The sequence below is a fragment of the Elephas maximus genome, chromosome 2 (genome assembly GCF_024166365.1).
Source record: "Elephas maximus indicus isolate mEleMax1 chromosome 2, mEleMax1 primary haplotype, whole genome shotgun sequence".
Taxonomy (NCBI): Eukaryota; Metazoa; Chordata; class Mammalia; order Proboscidea; family Elephantidae; genus Elephas; species Elephas maximus.
Window position 1 is genome coordinate 65,182,298 of NC_064820.1, and position 19,913 is coordinate 65,202,210.

Genomic DNA, 19,913 nt, shown 5'->3' on the forward strand with positions numbered 1-19,913 from the left:
TTCGTTTTTCTCAAACTTCTCTCAGAATTATTTCTTTGTCTTTGATTTTAGCAAGTGTGATTATATCTCTTGGTATTTTCCTTTTGAGGTCTATCCTATATGAAGTTTGCTGAGCTTCTTGGGTGGTTGGCTTTTCATCTTTCATCATATTACAGAAGCTTTCTGTCAGCAGATCTTCAATGATCCTCTCTTTTCCATTTTCTCCCCCATTCTGGAATGCCGATCACACGCAAATTTTTGCTTTTGATTGTATCTCACATCGTTCTCAGGGTTTCTTCATTTTCCTTCGTTCTTTTCACTGATTTTTCCTCAAAGTGGTATCCAAGTATTTGTCTTCAATTTCATTGATCTTCTCTTCCATCGTTTCAAAGTTGCTCCTAAAACCTTCTACTATACTGTCCATTCCTGAAATCTTGTTTTTTATCTCTTGGATTTCTAATTGCTGTTTTTGTATGATTTCTAGTTGTTTATTTATTTTGACATGTTGTTCCTGTATTATTTTCCTGATTTCTTTCACTGTTTTGTCTGTCTTTTCCATGGTTTTGTCTATTTTTTTTCTTAATTTTTGGCTTTATTTTCCTTCATCTGTTGGAGAACTCTGATATTGTTATTGTTCTGATGTTGTTTTGAATTCCCTATCAGGTAGTTCCAGTGACTTTTCTTCCATCAGAAGGTCATTTGTTGTTTTATTTTGGTCACTTTCTGGAGCCATCCTCCCCTGGTTTTTTGTTGTTGTTGTTGTTGTTAATATGTTTCGATATTATCTGCTGTCTCTGGGACATTCAGGAATTAATTCATTTGTTTATTGATTATACATTTGATTATTTTGTCCTGCTTTTTGTTTTATTTGGTTATGTGGTCCATTGGAAAGAGGCAGAGGCCTCAGAGGGAAGAAGGATGGGGGGTGGGAAAATGTGTATTCCTGGTTGCCAGGTGCTCTGTCTCCTGCTGGGAGCTCCATGGAGTTGCCTTCCCATATTCCCTGTCTTCATTCTTTAGCAGCTGTAATCTGAGATGCCGAATTAGCCATGTTAGCTGGTAGGGGACCTCCACTCCATAGCTTTCCTCATTCTCTTTTCTTATTAGTTTCTTATTCCATTTGGTGCTTAATCAAGTTCTTTATTCCTTCATTTGGTACTTAGGCTTCCAGGATTTATGTTTGTATCTGTTTTACTTAGTTTTTCGGCTCTTTGCTACAGAGGGGCACCATGGTGCTTCTGTCGATAGCATCATGCTGGCTCCACCTCCTCTTGTCAAAACAGTTGTATTTTACTTCAGCCTTTCCAACTAGTAAAAGACTCTCAAAAAAATCCATTAAAATAAATTTAAATCTCATTTAGGTGTAAAAAGTAGGAATTGATTATGTACCATTAGCATGATATGCTAAACAAAGAAAATAAATCCACAAGCAACTCTCCTGTACTACATTCCCAACGGAACTGTTTTTTTTCTTTTTTTAATGTAAGTGTGTATAATAACACAGAGGCAAAGGTTCTGACTACTTACTACACTACAGCATAAACTATTACAGTTATAATAATAGCAGCAGCAACTTTGGCCAGTTCTGATTGGTTAATCAAAACAGTTGCATGTAGTGAATAACTGAAAATTATGTACACACTATAAACATTTATTTTACTTTAAAACATATAAATATGCATATATGTCCCAATTTTTTGAAGTACCATAGTTCTAAGACTTTCCTTGAGGAAGAGTTCCTCCTCAATACTTTTGTATAACCCCTACTGAGAATTTATTTTACATAATTTCCAGTTTTAATTTTCTAAGTGGATCTGAAAGAAAAAACAAAATGAAACAAACTAAATTAACTTGTAATCTCAGGATATTACCTTTCAAGTTTTTATCGTTTTCTCTCCAATCTTTTTAGATTCTATGCTTGCTTTTTTAGTGACTCACTCTCATGGAATCTTTCTAAAGAATTCAACATTCCTTTCACAGAAACAATAATATTCTTTCCTTTTGCACTGTCCTTGTGTTTCCTGGAAACCCTGGTGGCGTAGTGGTTAAGTGCTACGGCTCCTAACCAAAGGGTCGGCAGTTCAAATCCACCAGGCACTCCTTGGAAGCTCTATGGGGCAGTTCTACTCTGTCCTATAGGGTCGCTATGAGTCGGAATTGACTCGACGGCACTGGGTTTGTGTTTCCTAGCTTTACACACTTTAATTATCTAATCATAATAACAAGTGTAACTGGCACCAACAGGCTTGCAATAAATACAGTGTACTGTTGTCGAGGCAACAGCCCAGTCACTGGAACTGGGAACAGGCCACTCTAGCAGCGTTCTTCATGCCTTGGCGTCACTCAGCATGTTTTATGGGGAAATGGAGATGGTCAACCAGGTAGACGTAAACAGTATTGCATTTGTATCAGATGAAGCACGTGCCAACGTTCAACTGTTTTTATTACCTATAGAAATAGCAGTGCATATGTTCAACCAAATATCTATTTTTTAATTAAAAAAATATTAACTATACTTAATGTTGCAACCCTGGTGGCGCAGTGACCAAAAGGCTCGCAGTTCTAATCCACCGGCCACTCCTTGGAAACTCTATGGGGCAGTTCTACTCTGTCCTATAGGGTCGCTATGAGTCGGAGTCGACTTAACAGCAACGGGTTTGGTTTTTTGGTTTTATAACCAACCAAAAAAAAAAAAACAAACTCATTGCCACCGAGTCGACTCTGACTCATAGTGACCCTACAGGACAGAGTAGAACTGCCCCACAGAGTTTCCAAGGAGCAAATGGTGGATTTGAACTGCTGAACTTTTGATTAGCAGCTGTAGCACTTAAACACTACACCATCAGGGTTTCCGACTACTTAATGTTAAATGTTACATTTACTATTCCTTTTTGTCTCCCTTTGAATAACGAATACTAGTTCTCACAACTTTATTTTTAAAATTCCATTCCACATTTGCTCAGGAACTCACCCTAAGCTAATGAACAATCAGGAACTGGACTCTGGTTTCCTACAAATGTCACTTCTCCCGCTTTTCTTTCCTCAAGTTAAAGTCACACCTGTTGGAATTACAAAGAAGAGGATGAAGGTATTAGAGTGGGCCTGCTAGCTAACTAAGTGATAGGCAACACAGGGATTGAAATGCAGGGTCAACATTGGTTTGTTCTGTTTCTGAGACATAAATCCCTTTGGCCCAAGGAGCAATCAAATACTGTCATCCAGGAGAAAGTAGGAAAAAGACAGGTAAGAAGAGAGGGCCAGAGAAGCCCCTAGACAGACTTAAGATAAACCAAAAACCAAACCAAACCCACTGCCATCAAGTTGATTCTGACTCATAGCAACCCTATAGGACAGAGTAGAACCATCCCACAGGGTTTCCAAGCAGCGGCTGATGGATTCAAACTGCTGACCTTTTGGTTAACAGCCAAACTCTTAACCACTACACCACTAGGGCTCCAGACTTAAGTCACCTTTAAGTGAACTTTAAGTAACAATCACCCTTCTAAATTGAGAATTTGTTATGTCATTTAATTCTAATAAGCAAATAAATTACAAATGTGCTCTTTAGAAAAAAAAAAAAAATCCAGAAATCTGGGATGAAGAGGAAGGAAAAGGAGCGATGCTATTTAGGTTGGAGGCTGCTAAATACGCCATCACTCTGGCAAGAAAGGGTGCAGGTTCTGCAACAGGTCGGATCTGTTTCTAGCAACTGCCTACAATAGGCTTTCAGTAACTTCCCTCATTCCAGACCCTCATTCATCTATCCTTGGACATTTAATGACCATCTGGGAGGAGAAGCCAAACGGTCCTTTTACAGATCCCACATTTCTACCACGAACCCTAAAGAAGTCTAAATCAGGTTTATTTTTACAGTTGCCCACAAGAGCCCTCATAAAACTAGTGCGATATCAGAGCCTATACCCACCAAGTGTCTCCTACACACACTAAAATGTCAACTCACAGAGTTAATACACAGAGTGGGAAGAGTCTAAGCGTTGCAGTTAGACCTGGGTGTAAATCCTGGCCGCACCACTTCTGCCAGTGTACCCTGCATAAGTTCTTTCACCTTTCTGCACCGTGGGTACAGTGAGGGTTATGGGGCACAACTTGCTGGCTTCAGAGGGTTCATAAGAAAATGTATGTGAAGTGCCTCAGTGCAATTACTTACTGGTTTACCTGTTGCCATTGAGTCAGTTCTGACTCATGGCAGCACCATGCGTATTAGAGTAGACCTGTGAGAAGTTTGTCAGTGACCAATTCTTCAGAAGTAGATCACCAGGCCTTTCTTTTGAGGCATTCCTGGGGGGACTTGAATCTCCATCTTTTAGTTAATAGCTTAGCACATTAGCTGTTTGCACCACCCAGAGACTCCAGTGCAACCATTACTGGTGTTTAAAAGATGCCAATATTTTTTTTTTTCATTTATATTTACCTTTACTTTTTTTTTTAAATAATTTTTACTGTGCTTTAAGTGAAAGTTTACAAATCAAGTCAGTCTCTCACATATAAACTTATATACACCTTACTACATACTCCCACTTACTCTCCCCCTAATGAGTCAGCCTGCTCCCTCCTTCCAGTCTCTCCTCTTGTGACCGTTTTGCCAGTTTCTAACACCCTCTACCCTCCCATCTCCCCTCCAGATGGAAGATGCCAACATAGCCTCAAGTGTTCACCTGATGCAAGTAGCTCGCTCCTCTTCAGCGAGAGATGCCAATATATTTACGTCATGATTGTCAATGAAAAGTTTAAAATTTAAATGCAGGCCTGAGGATCCTATAAATATGTGACAGCTGGTACAGAAGATGCCCATGATGTTTGCTTTTTAGTCCAAAATTATTAGGCAAACTCAGCATAATCAAGATAGTTAATGTAAACAATGAAGGTAGCTGTCCCTTCCAAATCAGACAGAAAAAGGAGACATGAGATAAATGAGATAGAGCCCTCCAGCGGGAGGGTGGGGAGGTTTCAGAAAAAGCCAGATGCATGGCTTTAAAATGCAAATATTCCACAGAAGCCAGAGGCATGGCTTTAAAATGCAAACCTTATCAGGTCCCTCTCCTTCTTATAGGTCTCCAGGAGCTCCCCATTGACTTTGGGAAAAAATCCAAAATCTTCAGTAGGTCAAACAAGGACCTGGACCCTAAATGCCTAGGCAGCCTCATCCCATACCCTCTCCTGCAGTTATTTTAAAGTAACTCTGATCACACCTGCATTCTCTCTGCCTGGGTTTGATTTCTCCACACCTCCCTTCACCCCACTTCTCCACTGCCTTTACTCGCATTCTTCTTTCTCTCCACTCAGGAGGACCTCCTTGTCTCCCTTTCTCTGCTTTGCTTCCTCAGTGCCCTGTGTCTATCACAGCAATTATCACACTATACTGTAATTGTTTACCTCCCTCTAGCTCACGTAGAGTTAGACGGACTGACTTCAAGCATCCTGCTGGTCACCTTGCCTTACACAAGGCCGACACTCAAATATCTATTGGACATACAACTTCTGAAACTTCCCAATTTTGTCTAGGTTTGCCTCTATTAAACTTACACTAGAGGGGCAGAGAAGCTGGGCTGCTGGTGCTCGTGCCTGTGTGGTCGCTTCTCCAGGCTGACTGAGATTTGTGTTTAACATGGCAGACATAGGTATATGGTAACATATTTCATTTGAATAAGTCTGTTTAGAAGGAGTCCTGGTGACAAAAATGGTTAAGAACTCGGCTGCTAATTCAAAGGTCAGCACTTTGAACCCACCAGTCGCTTCATGGCAGAAAGATGGGGCAGTCTGCTTCCAAAAAGATTACAGCCTTGAAAAGCCAGTCAGTTCTACTCTGTCCTATAGGGTCACTATGAGTTGGAATGGTAGTGGGGTTTAATGGGACGCCTTCTTCTACAGTCCCTGGGTGGCGCTAACAGTTAAGTGCTTGACTACTAGCTGAAAGGCTGGCGGTTCAAACTCACTCAGAGGCACCTCGGAAGACAGGCCTGGCAATCTGCTTCCAAAAAGTCATAGCCTTCGAAACCCCATGGAGCAGCTCTATTCTGCACACATGGGGTCTCCACAAGTTGGAGATGATACTATAGACACAGCAACTAACAACAACATGCCTACTTTTATCATTAACAAAAGGAATAACTTTACTTGCCAATGTAATAACATTTGCTTTTAATAACCAAACCACCAAACCCACTGCTGTCGAGTTGATTCCGACTCATAGCGACCCTATAGGACAGAGTAGAACTGCCCCATAGATTTTCCAAGCAGCGCCTGGTGGATTTGAACTGCCAACCTCTTGGTTAGCAGCCGAAGTACTTAACCACTACGCAACCACGCAACCAGGGTTTCCAATACATTACCCTAAATCAATTATCACGAATAAGTGGAAATCTCAATTTTATGGAAGACCATTCTTATAAAATTCCCAATTTACACTAGCTTTCAATTTTTTTCTAACTTGCAAATGGTCAAAATTTGCTAAGTCACAGAAGCACATGTAAGATATATTCCTCTCTAAAACTGTTTATGGCATGCTTTCTTCCATGCTATGTGATGCATATTATTGAAATTCCAGGTTCTTTCTCAATTTAACACGCTGCCAAACTTACAACTGCTCTAAAATTATGTTTTTGGTAGATAGCATCCGTTCCTATCCTAAAACTGATGTATGCACAAACAGCACACCAAGGAAAACAAACAAATGAGGACAAGTCCTAATTCCTCAGCTCTATGAGAATTCGAGGACAGAGGCTTTCTTGTATGCACGTTCCAATGTCTCTAGCATAAGCTCAAACATGCAAAAGTCGTTTAACGAAACTGTTCATATGGAACTGAATTGCCGTTACTTCAGAGAGAAAAAGTAAGCATGACAATACACCCATCCCAATTTTTAAATTGCTTTTAGAAATCTGACAATGTGTATTAAGAACTATGACTATACTTGTTGACAAAGTAATTCCACTTCTGAAACACTATCATAAGAACCCCTAATTTGTAAAATGATATATCTGCAAAGATGTGTATAACTGTACTTTAGATTGCTTACAATTTGTAACTAATATATCTGTCCAACAATATAAGCCTCATTAAATAAATTATACCATGATTACTGGGAACGTAATGCAAACAAGAGTGTTGAAAGTATGTAAGATGCAAAGTGTTTGTATGCTGTGTTATGCAGAAATTGCGGAATACTAAGCTTTTACATAGAGTAGGAAACCATGCATAGAAAAAAAGAGAAAATGGCAAAAACATTTATTGTGGTTGAATTATACTGAATGGGTCCAGAATAACTACCCTTCCTGGCTCCCCAATCTCACCATATTGGTACCACCTTTCCTTCTCACCTCACACCTTCCCAAACTCAGACAGTTCTTTCTTGCCAAAGCCTCTTGGGTCCACAACACCTTACACAGAGATTTTGGAAAAAACCTGACTGCAGCCTCATCCAGCTACCATATTTACTGCCAAAATAAGACAGTTATTCTATTTCTAAAAATATCTATTATATCAAACTATTCCTGTTTTATGAAGCTTTATTTAAAAAAATTTTTTTTAATTTACTGTGGTTCTGTATCAATTTCTTTTTATTAAGGTAAGCTTAGAACTGACAACAGTATCTCTAAAACAGCAGATGAGACGTTTAGGCTGTAGTGAGTCTAAGTTAATGGTGATGAAACAATAGGGGAGGAGATAGCAAGAACAGAGACACAATGTGAAAAAAGTAATCAACGTCACTGAGCTGCCCAGGTAGAAGCTGATGAATGGGTGTACGTTCTGCTGTGTACATGTTAATTAATTTTTTTTTTAATTAAAAAATGAGGAAAAAAAGGTAAGTTTAGGATCTGTGGTCTCTGCTGATTTGGTCCTACTTCATTCCCTCTAAATGTGATGTTCAGCCAGAGTAACTGGGTTCTTGTCTTCAGCAATGCAGTCAGCACAGGCTTTTCTCCCTTTCACCTACAGTAATGCTCCCCACCCACTCCCCACAACTACCCAAGCGAACTCTTTAACATCCTGTAAAACCTGGCATAAAAAGTTCAAAATGTTTTCCACCATCATCAAGTCTACCAGGTCTTCCTCTGCAAACATTTATCAAACAATTACTAGTTGTAAGATCTGAAGATTTAATGTCTAAGTTGTTTATAATTTTACCAAGATAATCCACAGTAGAAAATGGTAAATAATAAGTGATAAATGAGTGTACAAGGGTGAAGAGGAGGGAGACTGGTGGAGAGAGTATTCACAGAGGTGAGACTGATGAAGGCTAGAAGGAAGAGAAAACATAAAAGCTGAAAGAGATTTCTCCATTCAAAGAGGGGTGATGTGAGACAGGACCATTGAGTTTTAAGCCTTGGTGACTAGAACAACTGTGGGGCACCTGACAGGAAAGGGATTCCCTAGAGATGCTTTAGGGCAAAGCAGGGCAAGTCCAAATGGAATATTGTAAAGTGCACTGACAGATGTTACACGAAAACTGAAGAAGACATATATGGAAACCACAGAATCTTAAACCCGGGAACGCTGAAGTAACCATGAGATCTTTAAAAAAAAAAAAATGAAGTGAAATAAGGAGCCTAAACTAGGAGAGCGCAAAGCCACACAAAAAGGGAAAAGGACCTGAGAATGATAGACTGGTCAATGATGCTTGAAATAGCACAGGACTTCAATAAAGTAAGGACTAAGAAAGGAACTCCAGCTGAGGCAGTATGCATAGTGGTGAAAAGCTCCAGCGCTGGAGCGGAGCCCCTGGGTCGGAATGCCATCTCAGCTACTTATTAGGGGTGTGGCCCTGGGCAGGTTACTTAACCTGTCTGTGCCTCAGTTTCCTCATTTATAAAATGAGGGAAATATTTTCACGTATCTCACGGGATCGTTTGGGGGGTTAAAACAGTTAATACAAGTACTTAGAACAGTCCCTGGCACAAAAGCACTTGATAAACGTCTGCCACTGCGGCGGGGGGCGATTGTTTTAGTTCTGGGTGACCTTGGGGAGAACAATTTCTGCCCAGTAGTAGGAGCAGAAGCTGCAAAGTAAGGGAATTAATAAGCAAGCGCGCGGTAAGAAGCCGGAGACAGCCACAAAGTATCTGACTTTTTTAACAGTAAAAGCGAGCAGTGAGAGCAAAGGGTTAAGTGAAAACGCTTTTCAAGGTGATATCTCAGCAAGACGGGGAAAGACCAGCAGCCAGATCTCCGCTGGATCAAACTGCTCCTCAGTTGGTGTGGGACTTGATTCCCCAACCACAAAGGGAGCTGAGCAGCGGTGGAGACGGGATCCTTCCTGCCGGAGTTCCCCTGGGAGTTCGAAAGACCATTCTCTCCGCATCCGGTAAGTTTGAATCAGTGCTGGCTGATTAAGGGGGGGGGGGGGGGGGAAGGCTCATTTCCCAACGAACGAAACCTCATAAGATAAAACAACAGGCTTTCCCGTTTCCATCTCTGGCAAGACCTGTTCTACGGCTCTGTACTCAGCACCCTCCTCCCCTGCCAGCCGCAGCCACCGGGCAGGATGCGGCTCCCGCAGCCAAAGAGACAGCGCCCCGCTCCGCGGCCAGCGTTGCAAGTACATTCCGGCCGCGAGGACACAAAAGCGCCCGAGAGGGGAAGGAAGCAAAAAGAAAGCGGCTCAGGAATTGTGCGGGGTGGCTAGCGAGGCCAGACCCCGGAGCTAGAAAAGTGACCTCGGCGGACAAGGTCGAGCAGGTCCTGCCCTCTCCCGGTCCCACCCGGCGAGCACCTTTGTCCTCCCTCCCGGAACAGCAGGACCCGCGCTGGGCAGCGCTCGGAGGAGGCTCGAGTCCCCCGGCGGGCGGGCAGGAACCCACCGTCCTGGCTCCGCTCGCGATGCGCTCGCCGGGCCTCGACCTGCCCTTTCGGATGCTAGGGGTGGCAGGCGGTGGTTCACCGCGAAGGCGCAGGTGAGCGCGGCGTCCCGGTTCCCCAGCAGAGAAGGGCCTCCGCCCTCCCCATGCCCAAGCCCGGGTAAGAGAACTTCCGAAGCGCCGCCTCAGGGCCCAGAGAGGGCCTGGCGCTTCTCCCCGAGGCTCCTTCACCGGAGCGCAGACCCCCGCGCGCCGCACCCAAGTTCTTCCATCCAGCACTTCCCCGCGCCTCTCCCCTTGGTCTCTCTCCCTCCCCCATCTCTTCTCCGCGCCGGGAAAAAGTTTGGCTCCAGCCGGCGGACCGGGAGCCCCGCACTCACCCCTCCGGGAGAGGAGCCGAAGGCCCAGGAGCGCGCGAGGGCGGCGGCGGCGCGAGCGCGGAGCTCCTCACGGCCGCCCCTGCAGCCCCGACCGCCGACGGAGCTGGAAAAGAGGAGGAGGCAGACGGGTGTCACCTGCCCGCCAACACACCCCGCCTCGTGACGCCGCGCAGCGCCGCCCCTGCCCGCCCGCAGCCAGGTACCCGCCGAGGGGCCGGGAGGGAGGAGCCGCCCGCCGGCTCAGAGGGAGCGGGAGCGGCCGGGAAGGGCTGGAGGCTTCGGGCGCCGCACCTCAGCCCGGCTCCCCCGACCTCGCCTGTGCGACCCCGCGCCGCTCGCTGCAACCCTCGGAGCCTTGCCCTGGACCGGGGACTACTGGTCACTTAGGGGTACCGGTCTTGGTACTGATTACGTTTCTTTCTGAGCGAAAATGCCATCACTGGGATCTTCTCGACTTAACAAATAGTACGAAAATGGTCGTCGTGAATGACTCAGGAATGCGTTGTAGGAAAACCTGGAATGAAAAAAAACCCTGAGGATAAGGCTGGCGGGGAAGACGACAGAAAAGAAGTCTCTCCTCCTGAAAGCTATTCGGAGAGGTTAATTCGTACCTAAAACGGAGGGCTGACCGAAGGACGACCCCGAAAGGAGAAGCCCAAAGTAACTTGAAGAAGTGAGGTGTGAGATCCACTCCATCATCTGCTTACGAAGAGAGTGGAGAAGTACTGCAAATACTAGAGGGTGTAGGACGCTTTTAGAGCAGCGAAGAGTAGATTGTATCTAATCTTTTTTTTTTTTTTTTTTTACTGAATAGTGACATTAACTGCTGCAGGGAACAAAGTCTAGCAAACTCATGTCATCTTACCTACGGTTGGATTGGGGAGTGGGGTGGTCACAAATACTAGACGAGTGTGCACACGAGCCGTCCCTATTTTTACATTTCAGTTTACCTGGCCTTGTCTGATTATGATCCTTTTAACCACTGGTGCCTTTTGGAATCCTGGTGTAACTGGAAGTCAAAATAGGAGTCCAGAGAAGGTATTTGCCTAGAAAGCAAAACCAAGAAATAGAGTGTTCATCTAGAAACCTGAAAAATAACCTGACCTAACCATTTCACAAACGTGGGCTGTGAGTTTGTGCCCTGAGTTCTAATCATTGAATCAGAATAAAAGGATTAAGTAAGACAAGGGGCAGGGGGAGGTTATAGGCAGGGAGAACAATCAAAACCATGTTGAGGATTTGCCTTCCACAGCCTGATCCTATGACATTGAACAAGTGGTTTTTAATGTTTCATGTACAATGCTGAGCCCGTTAAAAAACCCATTGCCAAGTCGAGTCGATTCCGACTCATAGCGACCCTGTAACACAGAGAACTGCCCTGTATGGTTTCCAAGGAGCATCTGGTTGGTGGATTTGAACTGCCGACCTTTTGGTTAGCAGCCAAATTCTTAACCACTTGCCACCAGGGTTTCCTATTAGTAGTCATTAAAAGGAAGTTTAAAAAAAGAAAGAAAGCTCAAATTTGAAAGAATCTTGAAGTCAAGGAAACTAAAGATTTCACATTTCTCTTTTTTTAGGTAAACTTTGCCTTCATAGTAAAAACAAACTGTTTTGTAGACTTGGGAAATTCCTTTGGGAGATAATTCATGTTTGGTCAATTTCAGACTGCAGAAGCTCATAAAAATCTTCAATTTTTTCTTTTTTGACCTTAGTGATTGGTGCGTAAATTTGAATATGTGTTTTAATTGGTCCTATCACTGACGGTGTTGTATTTCAGGATAGATCTTGAAATGTTCTTTTTGACAATGAATACAACACTGTTCCTCTTTAATTTGTCCTTTCCAGATAGTAGACCATATGATTATCTAACTGAAACCGGCCAGTACCAGTCCATTTCAGCTCGCTAATGCCTAGCATATAGGTCTTTATGAGTTCCATTTCATTTTTGACGATTTCCAATTTTCCTAGATTCGTACTTCGTACATTCCAGGTTCTGATTATTAATGGATGTTTGCAGCTGTTTCTTCTCATTTTGAATTGTGCCACGTTAGCAGTTGAAGGTCCCAGAAGTTTGACTCCATCCACATCGTTAAGATCGACTCTACTTTAAGGAGGCAGCTCTCCTCTAGTTGTATTTTGAGTGCTTTCCAACCTGAGGTGCTCATCTTCTGACCCTGTATCAGACAGTGTTCCGTTGCTATTCATAAAGTTTTCATTGGCTAATTTTTTTCAGAAGTAGATTGCCAGGTCCTTCTTCCTAGTCTGTCTTAGTCCAGAAGCTCAGCTGAAACCTGTCTGCCATGGGTGACCTTCCTGATATTTGAATACTGGTGGCATAGCTTCTAGCATCACAGCAACACTGAAGCCCTGTGGTATGACAAACTGACAGACATTGTGGGAGTAGGTGAAGGGGTAGAATTACTGTGTTTTTATGCAAATAATGCATGCCTTCTATCTTTGTTTGCCAACTGTGCCCTCACCTGCAAGGTATTTTCATAAGCATTAGGCTAATTTTTATACAGCAATGTGTAAAAAAAAATGGACGTAGCAGAGCCTATGGAAATACCTTTCTGGGGTAGGGGAGGTGCAGTTGGCAAACGTAGAAGGTATGCATTATTAGCATAAAAATACTGTAGTGCACAGATAATTTGACCTTTGATATGAACATACACATTCACCCACAGGTAACAGGTGGGATGGTAGAGTGTGAGCATATATGGGGGTAGGTGGGAATTGTTTTAATAAATTGTCTTAGTTCAAGCTCCCCACAAGCAGGCCTGAGACTAAGATTTATAAGTAAATGTTTTCTTGAGAGCCCTGGTTGTACAGTGGTTAAGCACTTGGTTGCTAACCAAAAGAAGAGTCAATGGTCAGCTCACACCAGCTGCTCCACGGGAGGAAGATGTGGCAGTCTGCTTCTGTAAAGATTACAGCCTTGGAAACTCTGTGGGGGCAGGTCTACTCTGTCCTATGGGGTCACTATGAGTCGGAATTGACTTGAGGACAACAAATTTGGTAATTTGGCAGCAACTAACAAAACCACCTCGGGATCCAGGGGGATCTGGGTGACCAATGACATTTCTGGTTTTAAAACTATTAATATTTTCCAAATTTGCTTTAGTCTTTGTTTTGTTTTTTAAGAAATGAAGTGTTACAGCTATATCTTCACTGTACCCTAGTCTCTTTCTTTTCCCTCAAAGGTAATCCCCCAAACCTGAAGTAGGTATGTATCATTCCCATACATGTTTTTATATTTTTACAACATGTAAATATACTGTAACTTTGTATATATTTAAACTTTATATAAATAGTGTCATACTGCATGTATTCTGCAACTTTGTTCTTCAGTCAACATTTTTTTTTTTGGAGGTGTATTCATGTTGATGCATGTAAATCTTGTTCATTCGTGTAATTACTATACAGTATTTTAAACAATAGCATGTTTTATCCATTTACCTACTAGTGAACACAATTGGGTTATTTCCAATTTTTCTCTTTTGGAGACAATGTGGCAATGAATAAATACATATTTTCTTGTACACATGTAGGATTGCTAGGTTTATAATTTATATTTAGAGAGGAGCCCTGGTAGCACAATGGTTAAGTGCTCAGCTGCTAACTGAAAGGTTTGGCAGTTCAAACCTACCCAGCCGCTCACTCTGCAGGAGAAAAGCCCTACCAATCTGCTCCAGTAAAGATACAGCCTAGAAAACCCTGTGAGGCAGCTCTATGTTGTCACATCGGCTTGCTATGAGTCAAAAATTGACTCAGTGGCAACTAACAACAACAACGACATACTTAGCGAGGAGGCATTGGTGGTTTAGTGGTAGAATTCTCATGGGAGAACCAAATTCAATTCCGAACCAATGCATCTTATGCATAGCCACCAGCCATCTGTAATTGGAGGCTTGCCTGATGCTATGACACTGGACAAATTTCAGCAGAATTTCCAACTATGATGGGCTAAGAAGAAAGGCCTGGCAATCTGCTTCTGAAAATCAGCCAGTGCAAACCCTATGGATCACAATCGTCCAGTCTCCTTGCACCTGGGGTTGCCACAAGTCAGGGAACAACTCAACAGCAGCTAACAACAATGCTTATAAATGGAATTCCTGGACATGGAGTAGATTGTTTTCTTATATGGATATTTGTTATTTTATAGCTGCCCTGCAGCTGAACACACTTTCTACATTTGACGAAATGACCATTTATAAGACTTGGTGGGAGGCAGAGTTCACCTCCATTATTAAAATGGAAAATGTATGATACTCACTCTACCAGTCCTGACAGGGGTTATGACATAGGCAGGGCCAAGCAGATCACCCCTCACTCCCTTTCCCCAGTCAGGATTCTGAAGTTGAAGCTGGTGACACAAAGAAGTTGAGACGGGGAGCATTCCTGCCGTCTGGTGTTTGCCAGTGGTAGGGAGGGCTCCCCAGATGGTTCAGTGGTATGAATTTAGCTGTGGTTTGTCAGCGTTTCCTCCTTTGCTCCTGCTTTTCCAAGCCTGTTATCCAGCCTTTATCTGAGATTCCGTAAATGTCTCACTCAGGGTTCTTTCAATTTCTTTTCTGTTTACATCAGCCAGAGTTAGTTTCTATTGCTGTCAGATAAGGACGCTGACTGATTTACTTCCTATATGGTATCACTTTACCCTCTTTATGCAATGTATAATAGTGCCCATACCCCCAAATCCTGCCACCATTTGGTGTTTTCAGAATATGTTTTTGCCAGTCTGATGGATGTAAAATTGTATCTTACTGTGGTTTTAATATACATTAAATGCAAATATATATGAGTACTAGTGACACTAAACATCTTTTCAGATATATATAATTGAGGTTTCTTCTTTGAATTGTCTGGTCATGTTGTTTGCTCATTTTTAAATATGTTTTTCATATTAATTTGTGCTAATCCTGTCAGTTGTATATTTTACAAATGTCTTTTCTCAGTCTAGGGCTTGTTTTAGCTTTATGAGGATTTTTGCTATCAAAACCCCAGTGCCGTCAAGTTGATTCTGACTCATAGTGACCCTATAGGACAGAGTGGAACCACCCCACAGAGTTTCCAAGGAGCACCTGCCAGGTTAGAACTGCCAACCCTTTGGTTAGCAGCCGTAGCACTTAACCACTATGGCACCAGGGTTTCCAATTTTTACTATACTGAAGTTTTAAAATTTTTTGATACAGTTAAATTTATCAATATTTTTCTTATGATTTGTGTATTTTGTCTCTTTTATAAGAAATATATCCTTTTCCTGATGACATAAACATACTCATTTTTATGTTCTAAAATTTATATATTTTCTCTCATTAAATTTAGATTTTTAACCCACCTGGAATTGTTTTAAAATTATTATTTTTGAACAGGTAATATATTCACATGCCTTACCTATCCAAAAGGCCTACAGTGAAAAAATATCCCTCCCATCTCTTCTCCTAACCATCCTTCCAGAAATTTTTAAAATGCGTATATAAGACATATGCACATATTCCCCTTTTCTCCATCCTTTTCTATACGAAGAGTAGAATATTATACACACTGCTGTGCACCTTGCTTTCTTCACTAAACAATATAGCCATAAAAGGGCTTCTTTATACCTTTTACATCTATATTGTAAATATATATTATTATTGTAAATAAATTAAGCAGTTATGTACTGATAAACATTTAGGTTGTTTGTAGTCTTTTGATATTAATGACAAGAGCTAACACTCGAATAGCACTTGGTATGTGCCAGGTGCTCTTGTAAGCACTGTATATATAGATTAACTGCTTTAATTCTCACACTAACCAAAAGAGGCAGGAACTCTTATTCCCCATTTTACAGAAGAGGGAACAAAGGCACGGAGATTAAGTAATTTACCTAGGGACATAACATCACTAAGTCGTAGAACTGGGATTTAAAATCAGGCTGTTAGGTTCCAGCATTCATGCTCTTAACTACCATACAGTGCTACAATGAATAACTTTGCACCTACTAGATAAATTCCTGGAAATGAAACTACTGGTTCATGGGCTAAGTGCATTTGGACTTTTGATAGCTATTGCCAAATTGCCCTCCATATAAAAAAAATAGGGCTGCACTAATTTACACTCCTGCCAGCAATGTATGAAAGTGTCTTTTTTTCTCCATACCCTTACCAACACAGTGTGCTATCAAATGTTTGGATGTTTTTCACAGATCAATTGGATTCCTCCACACCAACAAAAAGAACATCGGAGAGGAAATCACCTAATCAATACCATTTACAGTAGTCCCCAAGAAGATAAAACACTTAGGAATAAATCTTACCAGAGACATAAAAGACCTATACAAAGAAAACTACAAGACACTACTGCAAGAAACCAGACGAGACCTACATAAGTGGAAAAACCTACCTTGCTCATGGGTAGGAAGACGCAATATTTAGAAATGTCTATTCTACCAAAAGCAATCTATGGATACAATGCAATTCTGATCCAAATCCCAATGACATGTTTTAATGAGATGGAGAAACAAATCACTAACTTCATATGGAAGGAAAGAGGCCCCAGATAAGTAAAAAGCATACTGAAAAAGAACAAAGTGGAAGACCTCACACTACCTGATTTTAGAACCTATTATATCGCCACAGTAGTCAAAACAGCCTGGTACTGGTATAACAATAGATACATTGATCAATGGAACAGAATTGAGAATCCAGACATAAATCCATCCACGTATGAGCAGCTGATATTTGACAAAGGCCCAAAGTCAGTTAAATGGGGAAAAGACAGTCTCTTTGACGAATGGTTCTGGCATAACTGGGTGTCCATCTCCAAAAAAATGAAACAAGACCCATACCTCACACTATGCACAAAAACTAACTCAAAATGGATCAAAGACCTAAATATAAAATCTAAAACAATAAAGATCATGGAAGAAAAAATAGGACAACGTTAGGAGTGCTAATACATGGCATACACAGTATACAAAACAACGCACAAACCCCAGAAGAAAAACTAGATAACTGGAAGCTTCTAAAAATCAAACACCTATGCTCATCCAAAGACTTCACCAAAAGAGTGAAAAGATTACCTACAGACTGGGAAAAAGTTTTTAGCTATGACATTTCTGATCAGTGTCTGATCTCTAAAATCTACATGATACTGCAAAAACTCAACTACAAAAAGACAAATAACCCAATTAAAAAATAGGCAAAGGATATGAACAGGGACTTCACTAAAGAAGACATTCAGGTAGCTAACAGATACATGAGGAAAAGCTCACAATCATTAGTCATTAGAGAAATGCAAATCAAAACTACAATGAGATTCCATCTCATTCCAATGAGGCTGGCATTAATCCAAAAAACACAAACTAATAAATGCTGGAGAGGTTGTGGAGAGACTGGAACACTTCTACACTGCTGGTGGGAATGTAAAATGGTACAACCACTTTGGAAATCGATTTGGTGTTTCCTTTCAAAAGGTAGAAATAGAACTACCATATGATCCAGCAATCCCACTCCTTGGAATATATCCTAGAGAAATAAGAGCCTTTATATGAACAGATATATGCACACTCATGTTCATTGCAGCACTGTTTACAATAGCAAAAAGATAGAAACAACCAAGGTGCCCATCATCAGATGAATGGATAAATAAATTATGGTATATTCACACAATGGAATACTATGCATCAATAAAGAACAATGATGAATCTGTGAAACATTTCATAACATGGAGGAATCTGGAAGGCATTATGCTGAGTGAAAGTAGTTGCAAAAGGACAAATATTGTATAAGACTACTAATATAAGAACTCAAGAAATAGATTAAACAGAAGAGAAAATATTCTTTAATGGTTATGATAGTGGGGAGGGAGAGAGGGAGGGAGAGGGGTATTCTTTAATTAGATAGTAGACAAGAACTATTTTAGGTGAAAAAAAAGACAACACACAATACAGGAGAGGCCAGCACAACTGGACTAAACCAAAAGCCAAGAATTTCCTGAATAAACCAAACGTTTCGAAGGCCAGCATAACAGGGGCAGGGGTTTGGGGACCATGGTTTCAGGGGACATCTAGGTCAATTGGCATAATAAAATTTATTAAGAAACCATTCTGCATCCCACTTTGGAGAGTGGTGGCTGGGGTCTTAAACACTAGCAAGTGACCATCTAAGATGCATCGATTGGTCTCAACCCACCTGGATCAAAGGAGAATGAAGAACAACAAGGACACAAGGTAATTATGAGCCCAAGATACAGAACAGGCCACATAAATCAGAGACTACATCAGCCTGAGACCAGATGAACTAGACGGTGCCTGGCTACAACAGATGACTGCCCTGTTAGGGAACGCAACAGAGAACCCTTGAAGGAGCAGGAAAGCAGCGGGATGCAGACCTCAAATTCTCGTAAAAAGACCGGACTTAATGGTCTGACTGAGACTGGAAGGACCCCAGGGGTCATGGTCCCCAGACTTTCTGTTAGCCCAAGACAGGAACAATTTTCAAAGCCAACTCTTCAGACAAGGATTGGACTGGACTGTAAGATAGAATATGATACTGGTGAGGAGTGGGCTTCTTGGGTCAAGTAGACACAGAAGACTATGTGGGCAGCTCCTCTCTGGAGGGGAGATGAGAAGGCAGAGAGGGACAGAAGCTCATTTTATGGACATGGAAATAGAGGGTGGAAAGAAGGAGCATGCTGTCTTATTAGGGGGAGAGTAGCTAGGAGTATATAGCAAGGTGTATATACATTTTTGTATGAGAGACTGACTTGATGATTTGTAAACTTTCACTTAAAGCACAATAAAAATTAAAAAAAAATGGATGTTTGTCAATTTGGTAAATGAAATGTAGTATGTCACTCTAGTTTCAATTTGTAATCCCAATGAGTGAGGTTATTCAATTTGTAATTTAAGTGAGGTTGAGCATCTTTCTCACATGTTTAAAATGAAACGTGTTGCCATCGAGTCAATTCTGACTCATAGCTACCCTACAGGACAGAGTAGTACTGCCCCGTAGGGTTTCCAAGGATTCGAACTGCTGACCTTTTGATTAGCAGCCAAGCTCTTAACCACTGCACCACCAGGGCTCCCATATGTTTAAAAGCATTTGTATTTCCTTTTCTGTTGATTGTTTCTATCCTGTATTTTTCAATTTTGTTGTAGCATTTTTTTTTCCTTATTAATTTCTAAGAGGACTTTATACATATAGTAAGGAGATTAGCTCTTTGCTGTGAGTTCCTGATGTCACGCCTGCCTCCCCCCACCTCAATTTATTAAGATCCTGTAGTACATATCTAGTTCTATGTCTAGGTCTCTGTTCTGTTCCATTATCTATTTGTCTATCCTTTGGCCAATGTCATGGATTGAATTGTGTCCCCTCCAAAATATGTGTCTACTTGGTTAGGCCATGATTACCAGTACTGTTTGATTGTCCTCCATTTTGTGATTGTAATTTTATGTTAAAGAGGATTGAGAGGGGATCCTAACACCCTTACCCAGGTCACATCATCCCTGATCCAATGTAAAGGGAGTTTCCCTGGGCTGTGGCCTGCACCACCTTTTATCTCTCAAGAGATAAAAAGGAAAGGGACGCAAACACAGAAGGGAGACCTCATACCACTAAGAAAGCAGCACCGGGAGCAGAGGATGTCCTTTGGACCTGGAGTCCCTGCACAGAGAAGCTCCTAGTCCTGGGGAAGATCGATGAGAAGGCCAACAGAGAGAGAAAGCCCCTGGAGCTGACACCCTGAATTTGGACTTTTA

The 19,913-nt window shown here is 41.7% G+C and overlaps 1 protein-coding gene across 4 annotated transcripts in view; it reads right to left on the minus strand.

Moving 5' to 3' along the window:
- Positions 1-11,214, minus strand: part of ELOVL7 (ELOVL fatty acid elongase 7) — a 115,570-nt gene extending 104,356 nt beyond the window's left edge. The window contains exon 1 of one of the 4 annotated variants that reach the window (XM_049857671.1): positions 11,125-11,214. The gene's annotated coding sequence lies outside the window, so the exon portion shown is untranslated. Of the gene's footprint in view, positions 1-10,174; positions 10,265-11,124 lie in introns of those variants that run through there. The other 3 variants (XM_049857676.1, XM_049857655.1, XM_049857663.1) reach the window with 3 other exon arrangements.
- Positions 11,215-19,913: the final 8,699 nt, after the last annotated feature.